The sequence below is a fragment of the Ursus arctos genome, unplaced genomic scaffold (assembly GCF_023065955.2).
Source record: "Ursus arctos isolate Adak ecotype North America unplaced genomic scaffold, UrsArc2.0 scaffold_37, whole genome shotgun sequence".
Classification (NCBI taxonomy): domain Eukaryota; kingdom Metazoa; phylum Chordata; class Mammalia; order Carnivora; family Ursidae; genus Ursus; species Ursus arctos.
The window spans coordinates 25,393,768-25,416,762 of NW_026623053.1; the positions used below are offsets into that span (position 1 = coordinate 25,393,768).

A 22,995-nucleotide genomic window follows, 5' to 3' on the forward strand; every position below is an offset into this window, starting at 1 on the left:
AAGGAGCCCAATGCAGGACTGGATCCCAGGACCCTGGGATCATGACTTAAGCTGAAGGCAGACACTTAATGGACTGTCACCCAGGTGTCCTGAAACTGCATTTTCAGTAACTAATGTCAATTATATTTTATTTTAATGGAAAACATTGCACAATATCATTGGTTGATTAATTCCCATTCAAAGCCATCTATTGAGAGCCTGTTACTCAAACAAATGAGACAGAATCCTTGTTCTTCACAGAGCTTGAAATCGAAACTAGTAACTGGCTTATTGAGATGTTGGGGGGATTAAAAGCGTTAATAGATGGAAAGCACTCAAAACAATGTTTGACACAAAGTAAGCATTACATATGTGTTAGCTAATACAACAATAATTACATCTGCCAGTCCTACTAGCGTTACTGAGAGGCAAGTGGTATGTATGTGGAAAGGATACAGTGAGAGAGAGATTAATTTAATTATCACTGAAAAATGTGTAATTATAAGTTGGGGATGCATAACATGATTACCATCGGGAGCTGGCCTACTTTGGGGACTGCAATCATCTTTATCCATTTTCTTAAATTGGAAAATTTACCTACCTCAATTACAGCTAGATCTTAATTTTATTTTTCTTTTTTGTTTCAAATTTTATTTGAATTCCAGTTGGTTAGCATACAGTGTAACATTAGTTTCAAGTGTAGAATTTAGTGATTCGTCCCTTGCATACAACACCCAGTGCTCGTCACAAGTGCCCTCCTTAATCTCCATCACCGATTTAACCCATCCCCCCACCCACCTGCCTACAGAAACCCTCGGTATGTTCTCTCTAGTTAAGAGTCTCTTTTATGGCTTGCTTCTCTCTTTCATCGTTTTCCCCCTATGTTCATCTGTTTTGTTTCTTAATTTGCAATGATGTGGATGGAGCTAGAGAGCATTATGCTAAGTGAAATAGTCAGAGAAAGACAAATACTATATGATTTCACTCATACGTGGAATTTAGATCCTAATTTTGAAGCAAAAGGTGAAACCACAGAAGTAGTAGAGGTAAACATTTGAGATTTTGTGTAGCCCCTTGAGTGTGCTAGAGTGTTCCAAGAACACTTCAAATTCAGAAACCACAAGATGGAAATATTCAGTTGCATGCACAGTAAAAATAACATTTTAATGAGAAGATAAGAACACGGAAGACAATTTCCAAAATACATGACAGAGTTCTTAATATGTATGTAAGACTTGGGATGATCAAAAAGAAAATACTAGCAATTAAAAATGTATGGTTAATTACGGAAAACAAGTTGGAGGAGGTAAGAATTTACTCAGCAAGAGGCTCTGGCAATTTCTCTGGCAAGAAATTGGACTTGGTGATCATGGAAGAGTTGGATAAAAGTAAAAGGATTTGAGGGACATTCAAGAGATAAAATTGGTGGAAAATGGATGACCTGGATATGGGAAATGAAATAAAGGTAAGGGTCAAGAAGTATTCCCAGTTTCTCTCTGGCTTGAGCAATGGGATGGATGATGAAACTACTCAGTGTAATGGGGACCCTGGAGAAAGACCAGGCTTCAGATAGACTAGGTCAGGATTTAGACATGTTATAATTAAGAGGCAAATGAGGTGTCCGAGTGCAGATTTATCAAGTGTGTGGGTCTAAGGAGGTAAAACCAAAACTCCAAGAACATTATTCATTGACATGTTCTTTGGTACTTGATAAATAATGTACAGTAATGGCAACCACATATGATATAGTGGCTCCTTTAAAGAAAATATATGGAGGTTGGGAAAGAAAGATTAAACGCAAATGTTCTATGGTAAGACTGTAAGACTAAATGGGGGGGTAGGGGTTTGGCAAGAAAATGAAATGTTACATCAAGATCACCCAAGGAATTCAAAGAATGTCAATCATTTTAATTAGACAGACAGAATCAACAAAAGTATTAGAACACGGTATAAATTTTAGGTCAGATTAAGCAAAGGTAGCATTTAGTAGTCAATAATGTGGTTCTCCATAGAAAGGAAATTTAACAGGATTTTTGCCTCTTTCCAAACCAACCCTGGAGACACCTTTAAAGTAAGAGGTTGATTAATGGACCTGATGGGAAAGCTACAGACCCTAATGGAAAAAGGGTCACATCAGAAAGAGGAGATAGCTTAGCACATAACTTGTTTTCTCTCCTGCCCCTCATCATCATTATGGATCGATCACTATTCAGGCTTTTTCTGCTGAGGAACCAAATCTGAGTGTTTTCTTTCTTCCCTATTCTTTTTCTCTAAGAAGATAATTACACATGACAAAGCATTTCCAGGATAACAGTAAAAAAGGTTTCACTGAGGGGTGAATGAGTGCCCGCATAACTGGTGAATTCCCATTAAATTCCATGGATTGTAACAATGTAAATTTCTTGGTTTTGACAACATACCCTATTTGTGTCAGTCTATGGCTTGGCAATGGGTTGGAGGAGTGGTTCATGGAACTTCCCTATATGTTTCTGTGTAACCTCTCATGAATCTATAATTATTTCAAAATAAAAATTTTTTTAATTTAAAATGACTTCATATTGAAGACTTTGAAACTACTGAAGGTATACATAAGGATAGGAAAAAGACACACAAACACACTTTAACTTGTTAGAGTGAAACTTAAAAATATCAAAGAAGAAGAAAATATTGGAAGCGTCTAGCAAGCAGGGATTATTCAATGAGAAAAGATGGAAAATAACCTTAACATCATGCTTCTTAATAGCACCAGTGCATACAAAAGACAATGAAGCAATATTTTTAAACTGTAAGGAAAGGAAAATAACCCCTAGAATTAATGTCCAGCTAAATTATTGCACAATGATTGAATCCGTGTGCAACAATTTAGTACGTACCAATAGTCTAGGCACTGGGGATAATCAATGAATAAAAGAGAACAAAACCTCTTCTTCCATGCTTCTATACCTTTGCAAACACTATTTCAACAATCTGTAATCGTCTCTAGCTCTCCCAACCACTTCAGAAAGTCGTGCTTACACCTTCCCTTAACTTTAACGATCCAGGCTCACTGCTAGAGATTAAAGATGGAGAACTGAGCCTGTGTGGCCTGGAGCTTTCCTGGGCCATCCTGGCATGACAATCTTCATCGAAGAACTGTGGCTAAGCCTGGAAGTAAACTTAAAGAGAGGTAACTATGGCTTGTGCAACGATCTTAATCATTCATCACCACGAACAGTGTTGCTTGGGCTTCTGGAGCTTTCAGCAACAACTTCATAAGGTATACAATTGCTACTATGGTCCAAATCCAGTCACTGATGAGCTTTATTCTTTCATCCCCCTCTACTGGGACATATAAGCATGACGTAGTATTTTCTTTCTTTTCTGCTGCTTTACAAGAAAGGGTTTTATGAAAACCATATGCAAATGTAGAAGTAGTATAATGTCTTCATATAAAGAGACACTTCTATTCTTAAATTAGTTTTAGTTCATTTTTTAAACAGGGTCACCCAGATCTTGATCTTGAAAAAGTTAATATTTGAATTATTACTTTTTGCTTTTTACTTCTCAATATCCACACAAGTGATAAATAGTGGAATTTTTATCATGTGCCATTATTAATTTACTTAAAAAATTATCTGATGCATACTATGTGTCAGGAACTTAACTAGACTGAGATATATAGTATTCCTTATTTAGACACTAGGAACGTCCAATAAAAAAAAAATTAACAATAACAACAACAACGGGAATAAGAATAAAAGAAAAATGCCCAGCTTTCACAAAGCTAACATTTTGGCTGTGGGAAACAATACTAAATGATAAGGAAATAATAATATATCAGAGAGTAATAAGTGTGATAAGACAAGTAAGTCAAGAAAGTTGAATAATGAACAAGGAATCTCATGAAAATTACACTGAAAAAAATTCTACATTTTTAGAATACAGTTTGTTACCACATCATGGTATGACAGTACGACAGTACACCCATGACTCCACATGAACCTTCTAGACTTGTGGAAACATGAAGTGCTTTTTTTATAGTTTTTCTTCTATTTCAAGTAGAACTTTTTGTTGCATTTTTTTAATAGTTTTTTAAAATGATAGCTTTTGAAGCTCTCTGTAGCTCACACATATTACTAGAATTTTATCATAAAAACCGAAGGGCATTACTTGACAAGATTTGTTCATCAGAAATTTAGGACAGAAAAGGGATCCAATGGAGTTGAATGTCTTAAAAAACGAAAGGTTCCAGGATGGTTAAGGACTGAATACTTAAATCTGGTTACTGGGTTTCTAGTTCTGTTTTTACACCTATTAGCTATTTGTATTTAGACACACGAAGAAATTGAGGGCTGCAGTTTCCTCAGCAGTAATAAGGATGGTCTTTGTAATCCACTGTAGCACTAAAACTGATGAGTATTTGAACACTGTGGAATATCTACTTCTGTACACGAGAGGCACTGCTAACCCTGTATCATAATCCACTATTAGCTGTCCCAGTCTACTAATAACTGAGCAGGCTGAACATTTGCCGCAAGTTCACGGAAGTCATTAATTAGACTGTGTGACAACAAAACCAAACATCTGAACCACAGAAGCATTTAAATTTAAAAACAGTTTTAAAGCGATGGAAAATGTTAAATTGCCAAAACTACACAGAATATATAAAAAATTAGCCACGTAATTATTGATAAAATGAACTTCATATTTTATATTTTGCTCAGATCTCTTTTAAAAAGAGATGAAACTTTACAGATTTATGAACCTCCACCTTCTACCCCTTTCCAGATATATTTCCTTCCTCCCTCAATCTGCATGGAAAAACTATATACAGGATGTGCTTTTTTTATCTTTTCCCAAATATGGTTTTTCCAACATATGTTTGAATACACAGAAGTTATACTGGTTGAGAACAACAACAACAACAACTATCTTCCAAAATACTAGCATTTTCGCTACACTAAAAGGAATTTTCCTACAACTGAGCTTTGTTCTGTTCTGTTTTCAAAACAACTGCTTTGTGTTGATACAGAAAATATATAATATGAGAGCTACAACAAGGGTTTCTTCTCACTATTTGTCTGTCTTTATTGCTTCATATATGGCCATAATATCCTTATACTATCAACTAATAATGACTAAGGATCTGAAGTATGTTCAAGGTAATGTTATCTAGCCTTTTCTAGGAGAGAAAATATGCATTTTCTCAAGATTTACTCTACTGTGTATGGTAATAGTTCATTTGCTGCCATCTCTAAGGCACTGAGAATCCACAGATCTACTTAAATAGATTAATCAGTGTTTCTCTTTTTGCTTGTACAACCTTGTTTCCCCTTCGTAACAGATTTTACCAGAAAATGAAAATTACAGTTTTTTAATGTCGAGAAATACACTCTTAATTTCAGGGTTAGGGCAGAGTTAGCCTAGTGTAGCTTTTACAGACAAAATTAACGGTTGGTTATATTCCTTGACTTTTTACGACTCCAAAACAATAAATTTTATCTTCATACTTCGAGAGTTTTATTTTCTATCTTGACCAAAATGTCCAGTTTTATACTTGACCTCAGGAATCTTATTTCTGTTTCCAATCAAAGAAAGTATTTCTTTTCCTCACCTCCATGATAGAGCCACGGTGTGAGATAGCCAATATAATTTACTTATTTTCCGACCAAACCTAGTTGAACTCATTGTTAGTCTAATATGTGCCTATCACGTTACTTGTATTGTATGTCTTAGCGGAGTGCTCTTCTCACTCCACCACAGAGAATTCCTGAGCACTATTTGATCATTTATTACAAGGATCTGGTTTCCAAGCAACAGTTTTTTGAAGTTGAAATTATATTAAATACCTCTGTATATAGCAATCTCTTGACTACTATTTTTTGTGTTCATCTAATTAGAATGGACAAATATAGACCATATTATGAAACAATTTTATACTAGCTTATAAGGAATTTTATGTTAGCTTAGAAGGAAGAATAAGATTTTTAACAGTGAGTCCATCAGAATCACTTTATAAAACAAGAGTGGTTTCAAAATATACATTTGTTAACAAACAGGGAAATTTACAAACTACAAAATTTTCTTTGAAATATTTTATTTAAAATCTCAGCATTGCTATTATCCCTGACACTGGCATTATCACTAAAAGTGCTAGTTTAAAGATTAGATGTGGGTCTAATCTATAAAAGAATAGACGTCCAGAGCATCACTGAGCCAGACTCAGTACTTTTCTGAGCCTAATACGATTCTCAGATGAGAACCTAAAATGGAAGTATTCATGAGTTTTCAAACATACTAAGAATATTTGAGAAAATTCATATCTGAGCCATTTATTTTCATCAAATCTTGTTGATGTCTCTAATACACATGCTAACATGTTTCACTGTCCACATCAGCATATTTTCTTTTAAAGAAATAGGGATACATAAATAATGAATAGCATATCTAGTTCTTAAAAAATTCTTATAACATGAAATGACTAGAAACTTTGGACTCAAGTAAGGTCTCCTTCAATACATCCAACTTCAGAGTCTCAGCATCCTTGCTTCTTAAAAATTTCGCCCTTGCACCTTTAGAAAACTATGTCCTGGTCTTTGAGGTGGTATTACTAGGGTAATCTATGTGGGACCACTGGAAATAAATGTGGATCTCTGCAGATATGGGAAGGCACATAAAAGTCACGGCTTTAATCAAACAATATTAATGAAACATGCAGGGACAGCTTTATGCAAAACAGACAATCAGACACATTTTAATCTCTCAGAAGACTCTACACCCAGATGATTATCCTTCATCTCATTTCATTTTCATAAGACCATTTCCTATTTCATTATTATGAGATAAGCTGCTAAAACTTTAACTTAGATGAAAAGTCCAAACTTTCACCTTCTCTGGAGGACTAACTCATATTATACAAAAGACTAATAATGACAGAAGAAATTTCAGATATTCAAAGCAATTCCCAGTGGTGCAATCACAAGATTGAGAGAGCTGTTTTTGAGCAGGTGGGATGTTGAAAACTCCATGTCAAAATACTTAGTACTAATATTTGCATGAACACAAATAAAACCATGTTCTATTTTTTCACTTGGCAAATGTCCTCATGCTTCTAAATTCCATTTTACACTTGTATTTAGATCCTTTTGAGGTTGCAAGCCAACTATCTCATTCATGATTAACGACACCAGTTTGTGTCATTATTCATCTTCCCGCTAGACCACACACAAATTGGAAACAGAAGCAAATGAAAGTAAATTGAAATAGAGGAATGTGTAATACTTCTGAAACATTAAAATTTATCAACTTATTATCTAGTTATATAAAATGGTATTAAACTATAGTAAAACTACAATTCCTTTGTTGATAGCTCCTTTTAACAATATAACTGATCAGCCAGTGACCAAAAATAAATAAATAAATAATAAATAAATAAATAAATAAATAAATAAATAAAGGAGCATTCATAAGCATGCAGTTCAATTCATCATGACAACAAGGAAAAAAAAAACATGTTTGTTGAATTCTTTGAAAATCAGATAACTAGAACAAAACAAAACGAAACTGCCGCTTTAGCCAGGAGCCACTTAGTGGGTGATTATAGAAATAACTGAAGTAGACGTAAATCCTTGACAGTCAACAGTTATATAATGGGCACTGAAAGTATGCATAGATGTACAAGTAAAATAGCTGAAAAGGTAAAAAGCATTATGTTACATTAAATAATTCATGAAACTTTTTTTTTTATTTTTAAACAATGGCCCATTAAGGCCATTCTATAAAAAGAGCATAAGTCATTGATTAGTATTAGGCATCTACGATAGGCCACCCCCAGCTAGATATTGCACGACAGAATAGCAGGTGGAAGAAGAAACGTAGGTCAGAAAAGACCATTTTTCTTGCCTTTGAGAAAATCTCATTCATTTAATCTTCAGGACAGTGTGTTCCCCCAAAATGAGTGCTTAAATTCACTTATCTTAAAATGAGTCTTTCTTTAAAATAGTAAGAACTAATATTTACTGAGTGCTTACTCTGTGCCCCTAAATTTATAATCCTCTGGACATCTCAAAAATGAAGGAATAATTGGGACCAAAGTGACTCTTCCATTTTGTGAGAGATAAAGCAAAACTTTAATATATGCGAAATGAATCTGGATATTGATAGAAAAGTTGGGCTTTGCTATTGTTGTTTTGTAAAATAAAACCTGTCACGGCCCTTTCTTAGTGAAACAATGAAAAGACTGTTACACTGTGACTCTATGTTCTGTTTAGGATCAGTAAGATTTCACTATTCTAGGTTATGGTATATATTTACCTGCTATTTGTTAGCTAGAACTCATTGCTCTTCGCAACTGTCTGACAATGGGTTAATTTATTCTTTATAATGCAACTCCAGGAAGGAAAGTGATTTTCTTTTTTTTTTTTTGAGTCACTGTAATATTCTCACAGTCCAGACTAGTATTTATTGAATTCATGCATAAACATTATTGAGTTGGTTACTCAGTGGGAAGATATGTCTTACTTTCTGCATCAGAAAGAAGGCATTTTGCCCATCCTGACAAAATGTTGTGCCATTTCTTAGATTTACTGACAGCTAATAAAAACTCAAGCCCCACACCTAGATTAATTACCAACTGTCTCTGATTGAGCAATCCCAATTACAAACAAAGTTTCATTCTTTGCTTGTCCTAGTTTCCAGCAAGTCCACCTTGGGCTCTGCACTGTCCTGTCCCACACAGCCAGTGTCTTACAGTTCCCTTTCCCTTACCAAATGAAAACGTCTGCTAATCATACCCTTAATTGGCAAAACGCCCAGTTCTTTCCTATTGGCCTTTGCATTATTATAATGATCAGATTCACACCAAATTTTTAAAATCTGGATCTCCACTGTTTCTTGTAATAGAGTACTCTATTTGTCAAATAGACATTTGAAGATTTGGTGCCCACAAAACTAACTATAAAATATATATATACATTTATACATGTTTTTATTTTCCCTTGATATACTTATGAGGTGCTTTAATATCTTCGCTTAATTATTTTGTGGCTTCTATCTCTTGACCTCATTTATGTCTGTACCGAAATGTCAACTCCTAAGAAACGGGTTCCCTGACCACACTATTTCTTATAGCACGAGGATTACTGTTCACCCCATTGTCTCACTACGTTCCACCACTCTTCCCAACTTTTTTTCCACCTGAAATCATAATAGCCGCTTATTTGTGTATAGGATTTCTTCCTAAAGAAAAGGAAAGTTTTGCAAGGTAAGGAACTTTTCCTGAGTCTGTTGTTAGGGCTGTTTCTGACTTTCCGTTAGCTCGGGGTGGGAGGCTCATCTTTGTCCTCAGCTGTAAGGTGTTGAGTACCAATTTAAAGGGAACAGGAAGAGTTCCAGGCAACCTCATGTTACCCTGACATAAGGTCTCTCAAACAACCCCGGCAATCATCATACCACTCTTAGCAATAAAACAAAATATGAAATAAAGCCACACATATCATCTAACCATTGATCAGCAATAAAATCAGAATGATCCTTAACATTACCATTCCTGGTGCTTATTTAAAAATACGGGCTAGAAATTCAGAGCACTAAAAACATCGTCCAGAATTTCAGAAACTAAAGGCTAAAAAAAAAAAAAAAAAAAAAAAGCCATTTTGCAATATAGCTAAGGCCTTAGTTCTTGATTTCTTAGTGGCAAGTATGCTGCCCTGGGCAACTTTTCCCTTCTCAGTTTTATTTTTTGTCACCTATCTCTTGACACTCTAGCCAGCTTTTTGTAGCTACTTAGGAACATTCTATCCCAATTAAAACTTATGACTATGGAATACAAAATTCAAAATTTTTTTTTTTTTTCTTTTAGAGACAGAGACAGCATGCACAAGAAGGAGGGAGGATAGGGGAGGGGCAGAGAGAATCTCAAGCAAGCTCCACACCCAGCACAGAGCCTAACCAGGGCTCCATCTCCGGACCCTGAGATCACGACCTGAGCTGAAATCAAGAGTCTGATGCTTAACTGACTGAGCCACCTAAGTGCCCCATAAAATAATATTTAAATAAGCAAGAAAATGCAGTTACCATAGAAACATTAGGCGCGTCAATGCCTTTGAAAGCATGACTTCTTGTCTTTACCCTAATGCCTCTTAGGACCTCACATATTCCTCTTAGTTGGCAATTTGTTCTTATGTAAGTGACTATCTTGCGAATTGTCAACGGGTTTTTACAGACCGACCAGTCACAATAGGTCCTCAAAATATATAGATTTAAACTATATTGCAACTCAGACTTATTTCATATTCTTGAATATAATTAAGAGTTATGAATGTAGGGGCGCCTGGGTGGCAAAGCGGTTAAGCGTCTGCCTTCGGCTCAGGGCGTGATCCTGGCGTTGCGGGATCAAGCCCCACATCAGGCTCCTCCGCTGGGAGCCTGCTTCTTCCTCTCCCACTCCCCCTGCCTGTGTTCCCTCTCTCGCTGGCTGTCTCTATCTCTGTCGAATAAATAAATAAAATCTTTAAAAAAAAGAAAATGATTGTAAAAAAAAAGAGTTATGAATGTAGCCACTGAATTTTTGGGTCATTTACCTTACCTCATTTAGTGTTTAAGAAAAACTTACATGGAGAATGAATGCAGAAATTATTATTGCTTCATTTTAGCTAATGCACTTGATTATTCAAATTTAGATTCCTTCTTTCCTCCAGGTTGAACTATAAGTCCCCTTCCTATGCACATGATTTGAAAATTGTCTCAAAATGATGTCATGTGGGAAAAGTAAAGACAAGACTTTTGCTACCTTCTCAGATTTTCATCAGATTCTCTGCATACAGAATGAATTTTAATGATCTCACAAGAGTAAGATTTAGGAGCTGGTACATGCTTCAACATGCTCCCTCCAAAAAACAACTGATACTGTAAAAATCATTTTGTGTTAATATAGAGAAGCACTTAACCTAGTCCACCGATATCTGTGGGGCACTAAGATACTTTCTAAAGAAAGGATAATATAAAATTATAGAGGAGACAGTATAAAGTAATATATATATATATATATATATATATATGTTTTAAGTGTAACTACAAATTTTTTTCTTTTTTTGAAGACCTATTATTGCAACGCCTTATACGATAAGCATACACATGTTCAAAATTAGCTTCCCAAAGTAGAGGAGCTGCTTATTAAATATAAGAAAACTTCCCATGAATTTTTTATCGTGTCATTTTGCTAAGACATGAGTCTCTGAGAATAAATTTTAGAATATTAAAAAAAAAAGAGTTGCAGGGATACATTAAAGTTATTTTACATTATAACATGAAACTTCCTTCAGATTTCTTAAAATTCTACCATTTTACATTTCCTTGAAAACATTACATTAAATATGTGCCTAACATTCATCTCAACACCAGTTCATTTTCCTCTTAATACAAACAATCATATTTAAGAATATTTTCTTAACATACTGAAATGAGCAACAAATATTCACGTTTTGACATAAGATTTTCAGAAGACAACAAGCACATAATAGTGAACATCTTCTTCATGTCTGCCTTTTGCTCCCTTCTTTCCCCCGACCTACATGTAATCTTCAAATCCTCATGTTGCCACATCACTTTCTCTCCAATCACCAAGGCAGCAGCACCGATGTGGGGTAGTTATATTATCATTTGAAATAGAACAACAGCTTTCATGCTATGCGGTCCCTTCTGAATTTGTACCACAGTAGTGATCACTTGACTCCTCTATTTTGGCTCTTTCTGTGTCTCCCCACTTCTCTCAAGGTAAATCTAGCATCTTTGGAACAGTTCATGTCCTTGGTCCCTCATATGTCCAGCTTGATCTTTTCCTTCTTTCTTGCACTATGGTCCAGATATACTGCTTTATTTTCAGTTCTCTAAATTTACCGTGCTGGCTTTGTACCCAGGCATGTGTTAATTCCCTCCACATTCTTTGATCTGGGAAACCTCTATTCACCCTTCCCATGTAAGTTTGCTATTATTTCTGTCAGCATTCCTCACCTCCCAAGTTATCTTAGGTTCCGCTCCATTGTTTTCCCAAAATACCTTATATCTACACCTATTATCATACCTATCAAACCGTACTGTAATTGCCGGCTTGGTTATCCATCCGCTGAGGACAAGAACTATCCTGCCACCTACCCATCCCCACCCCTTTGGCAACTCTCAAATGCTTGGCAGAGTCCTGCATATGTAATCTCAGCTTAAGTACACACTTTGTTGATTACATAAAAGAATTCTTCCTCGTGAGTGACCTCTTAATAAATTGGCATGAGATATAGAATGTAGATTTAAGCATTCATTTACAATAAAGCCTAACCCTATTTTGTCTAGTCTCATTTATTTAAGCACAGTGAACATGCTATTCTTGCATTGGTATTTTAATTTATAAACTTCTTGTATTTGTGTGTAGAAAGAGCAGTAAGAGGTGAGCAGACATAGACAGCTTTTCATGATGGAGCTCTGGGCTGCCTATCCAATCTCCTTTCCAACCAAATCCCATCACTTTACATTCTGATGATTCATAGATGCACACAGTTTTACAGCAGCGAAGGACGGAAGTTAGGAAAAGAGATTTCAGAATTAGACAAACAAGGTTAATATTCCAGTTCCCCAAGGACCACTCTCTGCAGAACATGGCTATATAGCTTGACATTTGTACGATTATTTCTGCATCTAAACAAGAGTGATACTAATTTCACAGGAAATTTTGGGATTTAGTATTATATTGGCATATTTTTCTAATTTATATTTTATTTATTCTGAAACCAAACAATTGTTTTACTTCTTCCTCATTTACCATTAAAAAAGCAAAAACAGGTATTCATATCATGCCACACCTGAATAAATTGGAAATTTTTTCCTCAATTTTTTATTTTATAAAGTCAGAAAGGTTTGTATAAGTTATGGACACTGTTAAGTGGAAAAGCAGATGTATCCTCAAATATGGGAAAGATTAAAGGAATAAAAATATAATATTTAATTATGTGGGCACAGAAATATAAACACAGAAGTATATAATTTAAAATACGTATAGCAACTAAAGTTCATACAAAAAGAGGTATTAAATTTCAATAAAAAATCATTACAAGGGGGTTAGAAAACAAGGTGAAAGTCTACTATTAAAAAATTAAGAAGAAGGGGGAGAAAGGAAAGGAAAGAAGAAAAAGAAGAAAAAGATAAAGAAAAAGACCTGAGGCTCAGGTAATAATATTCAGCTCAATTACACCTGTCGGACTCCAAGCCAAATGGCTTGGGTTCAAATCCCAGTTTCACCTCTGATTTAACTCTGCGATCTCGGGTGAGTTACTTAACCCCATCCTTTCTTCATCCTTAACACAGGATAACAGTAATATCTACCTCAGTGTGTTGATTAAAGAATTAAATATGGAAGTATATATAGGGCACTAGAATAGTATCAGACTGTGTGGTATACATCCTTCAAGAACAGCTGGTAAGAATAGGTAAAGACCATGTATTCAAACTATGGTCTTCAGATTCCTAACATCATGCTCTATCTCTTCAAAACTGGTTTCCAGAACTTGGAGTCCCCTCAAGCAACGTAAACACTTTATGATATTTTGCATTTCTTGTTTGAACTTCTTGAACCAGAGGACACAAACGGAAAATCAGGCAATCCATTATCAAGCAATGGTAAAGCAGTAGTTATTATGTAATTTTTTTGAAATCTGTCACGTTCAGCATTTATTATTCAAAGGTCAATATTGTTCCAGCCACTTTAGTTAAAATATTTTAACTGCTGAAAAGTAATCAGGTTTTTGTTATGAAAATAGTGTAAAAATATGTATGACTCCACATTTTCAGACAACTTAAGAAACTAACATAAACTGAAAATGATAAAGCTAAAGTGATGGTAATTTATAATTAAAAATGAAAAAAAGTAATAGAAAATGATTATTAATACAAGACAACTCTGACAATCATTCATTCTTGAAATTTGAGGGAATGATCACTTAGGAGTTGTAACAGTGTTTCAAGGTGGTCACGCTCCTTCGTGAAGCACTGAGTTAGTCATTAGGAAACTACCAAATGTAAATTTTAGTTTACACATACCATAATTAAGTAAGTTTTAATACCTCATTGATAGGTATTTTGTAAAAAATCCTTGGAAATGCATACAGGTATAAGCCTAAGAAACTGTGTATATCTTGCCCAGAAGTAAAGAAAACATTTATTTGCATTTGAGTTCTCAGTCTACCAGGTAAATCTTCATCAACTGTGGACTGAGAACAATATTTTAATAATCACTGACCTTAGAAATGCATCAATCCAGGCATAAGAAGAGGATACATCTCTGGTTGGAACTCACTGTACCCATTATAAGTTACCCATTATGAGATGTAAATTTCGAATTCATCCACAAATGGTGTTGAACAGCATTGCCTAGCACTGTGCTTGAAAGAGCATTTATCCGTCCTTTCTATATTGAGATCAGATATAGGAATAGTAATGATAAGAAAATGCCAAAAGATGGAAATGGAATCTGATCTTAATCTCTTCAATATAGAATGACCATATGAAACAGTGGTTCTCAAAGTATGGCCCTGAAACAGCTTTATCAAGATCACACAGGAAGTTGTTAAAAATACAAACACTTGGGCCGTACCCCAGACCCACTAAATCAGAAACTGTGGAGGTGGGACCCAAACTGTTTTCCCAAGCACTACAGGTGATTCTGATGCACACTCAAATTTGAAAACAGTGTTCAGTTTATTAACAGATATAGTACAGGGAGTACAAACATAGAGTATAAATCCATATATAAATCTGAATTCAAACAACTTGCATAGTGTTGAAGCATGAAAAAAAGAAAATGAAGCCCAAGTGTCCATTGATAGATGAATGGATAAAGAAGAGCTGGCGCATATATGCAGTAGAATATTACTCAGCCATAACAAAGAATGACATCTTGCCATTTGCAACAACGTGGTTGGAGCTAGAGAGTGTGACGCTAAGTGAAGTCAGTCAGAGAAAGACAAATACCTACATGGTTTCACTCGTATGTGGAATTTAAGAAACAAATGAGCAAAGGAAAAAAAAAAAAAGAGAGAGAGAGAGAAACTAAGACACAGACTCTTAATTATAGAGAACAAACTAATGGTACCCAGAGGGGAGGGGGTGTGGGGGAATGGGTAAAATCGGCGATGGGGATTAAGGAGTGCACTTGTGATGAGCACAGGGGTGTTGTATGGACTAGTTGAATTTCTACATTGTCCACCTGAAACTAACATAACACTGTATACTAACTACACTATAATTAAAATAAAAAGCTTAATTTAAAAAAAGACTCGATTAACTCCATTCTCCATTTCGAGTTTTGATATTTTTTTCCCTTAAAATCAGGTGAAGGGGTGCCTCGGTGGCTCAGTTGGTTAAGTGTCCGACTCTTGATTTCAGCTCGGGTCATAATCTCGGGGTCATGAGATCGAGGCTCTACTGCGTGAGATTCTCTCTCTCCCTCTGCTCCTCCCCACCCTGTGTTCTCACTCTCTGTCTCTAAAATAAATAAATCTTAAAAAAAAAAAGTCATTGAATGAATCACTGCTTTCCACTGACCTTTATAATCCTAGTCATTTAAGACTCTGAATTTATATAATATATATAATAGCACAGAATATATTATATATATGTCTATGGGGTAGTTTCTTTGATTTGGAGCAAATTCTTGGAATCCATAATAACCATGTATTTACAGACTGTAAGAGATGGAATTGAGACATTTAAGAAGTGTTCTTTTATCCAATGAAATATATGAATCCGTCTTCTCTTCTTAATAAAATACTGATTCAAATGGACAGCCTGGATAGGCTCCGGGCAATTTAATTTGACCTGTAATCAGTTGACCTTGGAATAATATTAAACCTATCTACATTTTTTTTTCCTTTGCCCTCTTAATTACCTTAAAAAAGCAACACTGGTTTGTCTGTATTTTTTATCTTTAGGCCTTTTTAAACTTTTAAAATTTGTTTGAAATTACAAATACCAGCCCTTCCACCCCGTACACATTCACACATTCTTTCCTTAGTTTTCATGACACAGCAGATTTTTCTACCTCATGGTTATTTCTTTTTCACTGGAACTTCTATCCTTGCTGTGTTCATGCAGTAAATTTATGTCTCTACATTTTTGCTGCCTTCAGTTCTTGTGTCTAATGCTTCTGACCTGTAAGCTTACATATTCGAAGGGAAGTATTCACTCAAATTCTAGTAGCATCTTCCTAACCAGGCTCCCTTTATTTGGTTTATGTTCACTATCATTCAAATTTAACAAGTCCAGTTTAAAAATCTGAGCATTCTTGCAAACTTTGATTCAATATCTTACTTTTGTCAATAATTTAACACTCTTTCACTCCAAAAGTCTCTTTGAGGTTGCTCTTTTTCCACTATATTCTGGGTCAAGGAAAAGGAAAATACTAATTTATTTTCCTGAGCAGTATTACTACACAAAATGAAATTAGTACAAAGGGCCACAGACTCAGAAAATTCTTCAGAAAGTAGTTGGAATTTTCCAAGACAAAGTACCCCTATTTCACAAAGCCTTTCACATCAAAGGCCCATGGCTCATCATCTCAGATTTATTGTATTTATTCCTCCTGGTAATTACATTGCGAAGTTAGTATTTATGGGAATGAATGAAGAGTACATGTGCAGTGTCCTTGATTTGGAAGATGGAGATAACCACTTTTTATGAACTGGCTTATGGTTTATTTCTTTTCCAGAGCCAAAGAGACCATTAACAAAATGGCTTCTCTACCTTTCTCTCTCTCACCTGCTCTCTTCTTCATCTATATATTTGATGATTTCCAGAACATTCACTAAAGAGATTGGAAGTAAATGGCAGAGAACAAATGTCACTGTACTTTTAAAAACTGTTTCTCAAAAATTAAATCAGTATTCAAGTTCTGCCCATTTCAACATTTTCTTAATTCAATTTTTTTTTCTTTCCCCTTTCAAGACTCTAATCTAAATCTTACTCAACCTTACTTCAAAAGTGCCTAATTTTTTCTCTGCCTCTATTGTAATATCATTTAATATACTATATAGGATATGATCAGATTAATCTACAGAAGATGTCATTTTATTCATGATTTAAGACTATACAATGAGGGGCGCTTGGGTGGCACAGCGGTTAAGTGTCTGCCTTCGGCTCAGGGCGTGATCCCGGCGTTATGGGATCGAGCCCCACATCAGGCTCCTCCACTGGGAGCCTGCTTCTTCCTCTCCCACTCCCCCTGCTTGTGTTCCCTCTCTCGCTGGCTGTCTCTATCTCTGCTGAATAAATAAATAAAATCTTAAAAAAAAAAAAAAGACTATACAATGAATTCAGATTATCTATCAATTCCCCACTGACTTCCCAAGGCTGGTGTGAAATGCCCTATGTCAAATGGTTCCTCCAAACATCTCTCTGGACAAAATCTGACCAACTGGCTTCAGCCAATCACGTACATTACTCTCATATATTTCAGCATCTGCAGGCTGCCAGTACTTTCCTCATACAAGTTGCTAAAGCATTAAAAGTCATCCCCCATGACCAACCAATTATACTGCCTGTTCCTTAAAATTTTCTGCTTCTATAAACACATTAAACTAGGTACTTAGCCATATTAATAGCCACAATTGTCACACATATAGTCATTTGTGTATAGAATAAATTTATAAATTTTTAATTACTATGATCTACTATAACATGAAGGCTTTACTAAAAAAAAAAAAAACAAAAAAAACCCCACCAAATTATTTAATAAAATAACAAGAAGTATTTTAAGTGGAAGGAAAAATAAACTATGGCTCAGTCACTACAGTCACATGTATGAAGACCACACTGAAATTGATAATAAATTCATCTAATAATTATACCAAAAAGCATCTTTGCAATTAGTGATTTCTCGATTCGTCATTATTAAGGATTACTATTTATGAAAAAGAAATTGAGTATAAACCTATGAAAACTGGGGCGCCTGGGTGGCACAGTGGTTGAGGGGCGCCTGGGTGGCACAGCGGTTGAGCGTCTGCCTTCGGCTCAGGGCGTGATCCCGGCATTATGGGATCGAGCCCCACATCAGGCTCCTCCGCTATGAGCCTGCTTCTTCCTCTCCCACTACCCCTGCTTGTGTTCCCTCTCTCGCTGGCTGTCTCTATCTCTGTCGAATAAATAAATAAAAAATCTTTAAAAAAAAAAAAATAAATAAATAAACCTATGAAAACTAACAAACCAGTCTGTACCTTGGTGATCATGTCTCTTAACCTCACTGCCTTGCAGCACTAACTGCTCCTAAATACTTGTTTCTGTAGCATTTTGTACACACCCTCTGATAGCACCTGCTTCACTAAGACGCTAAGGGCAATGCTTACTTCTTGAACTCCTGGTAATCACTGTAGGATCAATTTACTTAAAGTTTTGTTGACTGACTGTGTGATCAAAGGAATAGGATAATTCTAAGCATTTCAATAGGTCATAAGTCAAAAAGACAGGAACAGTGGCAATTTCATTTTACTCAATAACACATCCTACTTTCCACAGGGGACAGTCAAAAAGCCACATTCATTGTGCATCTCTACGGCAGAGTATAAAAAAGAAACTACGAGAAAGTCTAAAATTCTTTATTATGAGAAACTATAGCTGTGTATGTTTCAAATGTAGCCAAATAATGTTTATGTTGTTTATGGTATATTCAGATGAGCCAGAAAGAGTTTTGCTTGTTTCTTAATTCCTTAGATACCAAGGAAAGCAGACATTCAAATAACCTTTTCTCTTTGCTGTTAAGCAAGAAATGAAGCAAATAATTGGAGGCTAGTAGCTGTCTAAGGAGATTAAACAATTGCTTAGCTGAGCCTAAAAAGTATAAATTAAGGACATTAAGATCTTGAGAAAACTTTTTCCACACATTAATATTTTTGTCTTCACATGATATTTTTGTTCTCTAAGTCTCTTAAAACAGTACCTCCAGAATGCCAGTGCTTTTTTTTTTTTTCAAATACACTGCAACAGCTTCTAAGAAAAGTATATAAGCCAATACTCAAATTTTCTAGAGAAATTTCCTTATCATATTTAAATACAGGCCAAATAGCTTAATTGAAATAACTAACCAATTTTACCAGAAAGCTAGAGAAATGCTGGGTTCAGTCCACCAACTCCGTCCAGCTGTGGTAAATTTAATAACACAGCAGTGATCTTATCACCTTAAATTTAAGAATAGATAACAAGGTTTCTCACAGTGTCCAGCTGAAAAACAAAATGGGGCTCTCTAGAGCTGAATCTGCCATTAATTTTAAAGAATCAAATTTGTTTTTCAGACTTCATTTAATACAGAAATGTATCGCATAATTAAAGCTATGTTCAATATAAAAAGGGGAGGTAGATAACTGACACATTTTGCAGATAGAAGAAATTATTTAGATCCATAGGCTCAAAATAAAAATATAGGCTAAATAAATAAGTCTTTAAAAACAGGAAATATGTGGCATAAATTATTAATAATCCCTTGTAGAAAAGTTGGTCTCATAATCAAAGGCATAAATATTAATTATTAGGGAAGAGCATCCATTTTTTAAACTTACGTTGCTGAGGGTACATTCCTAACATTGTGTATTCAAATATCACCCAAGTTACAGTGATTATATTCGAAAGCCCTTGAGTCAAGATTCTGACATAGCTTAGGAGATGAAAAAAGCCATTTGTACGTAATAGAAAATCTTCATTACACTGATCATTAGGTCAGAATTCAAGAGTGATTTTTTTAAAATGCTTGTATCTGATCGTGTCTTAAAAAATGTTGATATCTGGGGCGCCTGGGTGGCACAGCGGTTAAGCATCTGCCTTCAGCTCAGGGCGTGATCCCGGTGTTATGGGATCGAGCCCCACATCAGGCTCCTCCGCTATAAGCTTGCTTCTTCCTCTCCCACTCTCCCTGCTTGTGTTCCCTCTCTCGCTGGCTGTCTCTATCTCTGTCAAATAAATAAATAAAATCTTAAAAAAAATGTTGATATCTAAACGTACATGCCTGAGAAAGAAGAAATCTAAATTTTCTAAGATAATATAGGAGAAATAACCTTATTTTACAAAATGCCTTTGTTTCCTATTATTAAGCAGGGGGGTATTCTTAAAAGAACTGTATCAGTTTCACTGTATCTGGGATGGTTTCCTATCATCAAGAACTTTGGTGTATAAGGAGATTTTCCAAAAGAAATGTTGTTTTGAGGCTATTTTGCATGTAAAGATTTCTTCATGTAAGGGTAAGTGTACAGAACATGGTAGTGGCGAAAAGACAAGTGGATATTCACGCTCCTTCCGTTTTACAAACGCTGCCTTCCTACTCACGCTGTCAGAACTGCACGAGGCCATTACTCTTTATTGCGATCTCCCCAAAATACATATCAACTTTCTCTCCTGTGGCAAGACATAGTATCTGACTAAAATTACCAATTAAAATACAGCATTATAAAGAAAAAAGCACTTATTTCTTTCTAAGAAACACTCATTTCTAAATAAAAAAGAAAATCTGAAGAATAAAGAAACCCAGAAAAAATGCTTGGCGAGGAAAGAATTAGCTTCAAAAATTGTGTGAGAGACAGGAATTGTTTTCCAGACCAACGCTTATAACACCAGAAGTATTTTTCCTCCAGCGAATGGCAGGGATCTCACGAACTTAGAAAGAACAGTATTAGCAGCAGCCTTACTGATCTGATCAAGAAGGCTTTCAACTAAGACTCGAGGTGGAAGAGAAAAATGTGAATCCATAAAATGGATATTATGGAGGGCAACAGGTTTGAAATGAAAATAAGACATAGGGACAAAAATGCCCAGAAATTATTTTGTGAAAATCATGACTTGGAATCACACTTAGGCCTAGGATATATGGTATACCGAATAAAACTAAAAAACAGTAGACGTGTTAAGGTCTCAAAATGCACTCTCTTTTTTTAGTCCTTACACAATTTCAGTGGATGAGTGTAAGAATTGCCACAGATGTTTGTGTAAGGAGTGCCCCGCACAGGGGAAGCTGGCCTGGGGGGCAAGTGCAGAACATTTTCCACTCCACGTCCAATGGCCCAATCGGTATCATTCTCTTCAATTTATAGGGTAGGAACCTAGGCTTAGGTATGTTCAGAAACCGGCTGAAGGGTATCTAGCTAAAAAATGGTGAGGCTAGACTGGCTAGCATTGGAAGCCAGGTACGTCTGGAATTCATAATTTTAGGAAAACATAGGGAAATTTATACACACATATGCACACATACAGCATTTATTCTAAAGTAGCAGAGTAGGGGGAAATTACCTAATTTGTTCACAAGAAACAACACAGTGACTGGGAAATGTGCGTCATTGCGAATCAGGGAGTTATATACTAGTTTTATGATCCAGAAATGTAAAGATAGGAATTTATAGGAGATGCTAATATAGGAGAGGAAAACCTGAAAAGAAGGGAAACTGCCACTGGAAAATAGTGTAGTGATCGTAGCCAAACATAATACAGAAAGTAGTTTATTAGTAATGAGTACAAGACGTGGACGAGAAGGAAGGGCTTCAATTAGCTGGATCCCTCTTAGGAGGAAGTCTAATTCTGCTAAAAATGTATTCGGGGGAAGACTCTAATGGTAACTACTTTTCTGCTAAATTGGACTTAGAAGGTGGAGACATTGGGAATGAAAGTTTTGAGGAACATGAGAGCAAAGGAGGGGAACGATGGGCAGAGTTGGGTAAATTCTGCAGAGAAAACCAGGCAGCCCTTCAGTTTACAGGGAGAAATGGGCCATGACCCACATACTCTAAGAAAATACACCTGAACAAGAAAGCGAGAAACCAAAGATGAAATCCTGACTCTATCACTGCAAATAAAGCTATAACCGGAAAAAAGGAAAAGACACCTAAGGAAAATAATAGCAATTTGGTATTCGGTTCTTAGGTATTTCAAAGTAGAGGTAATGCAAGATGAATGTGAATGCCTAAATCAAGTGGTAAGAACTTAGAAAATGAGTTGACGTGTCTAAAGTCAAGAATGCTCTAAGAAGCTCCAAATATGAAAGATCTAAAAATGTTAGCTGTGTGTAGTTAAAAAAAAAAAAAAAAAAAAAAAAAAAGGAAAAGAAAAAGAAAAAGAATAAAAGCAAATCCACCAGCTGAGGGAGAAAGAACTGCTAATCTTTCTTGTTTATATTTTCTTTATCAGGGAAAATCGTCATCCAATTAGAACTAATAGAACAAACAATTTTGATATGGATTTAGGATTTACTCAGATTTCCTTAGGAACTGAAGTAAAAGAGGAATAAAAAGAAATGATCCGCACTGTCTGCTATATCAGAGACCTGTGATTACTTAGACAAGGAGTAGCGATTATCAAATACCAGGATGTATTCACTAGAAAAGATTTTTTTTTTAATTTTTTTTTTTTTGGCTTATTAGACAAGAAGGACAAGAATATTCAACTACCAATGTATCTTAATTTGGATGAGGTATCCTACATAGCCTTTTATTAAAACTTCTCGAACAAGGTAGAAAAAGTTTTATGATAATACAACTGAATGGATTATTGGTGATCGATCAATCCTTCTCCAAGCAAATTTGTCCTTTTTACTGTGGAAATTCAAAATGCTATCCTGTGATTTCACTAAGGAAGTGGAAAACAACACTTTACAAATCTGTGGATAATACAAAGTTGTGAGGGAATCAAATAACTTCTGGAGAAAATGTTTTGTTATGCAGAAACAGTCACCCCCCCCCCCCCATAATAAACTATGTAACAGGAAACAATATAAAGACTTACATTCAAATTTCAAAAATATCGTTTGCACCAACAAAGGATAACCGGGCTAAAGGATGGTTCATTTGAAAAGATCTATTTACACAAAACCCATAATCTTCAGCTACCTTAGGAAAACATTGTTCTTGATGGTTTCTGTTCATTTTACTAAAATATTTCTATTCTTCAGATACTTTAACTTCACTCTTAAAACACCCTCTCTCTATACTTTGAAACCCTTCGATTAAAAGAGGGGAGGAGGGTAGGGGAATG

The 22,995-nt window shown here is 35.4% G+C and overlaps 1 protein-coding gene across 2 annotated transcripts in view; it reads right to left on the reverse strand.

Annotated features, from left to right (window-relative positions):
- Positions 1-22,995, reverse strand: part of MDGA2 (MAM domain containing glycosylphosphatidylinositol anchor 2) — a 788,346-nt gene that overhangs the window by 72,007 nt on the left and 693,344 nt on the right. The window lies entirely within an intron of this gene.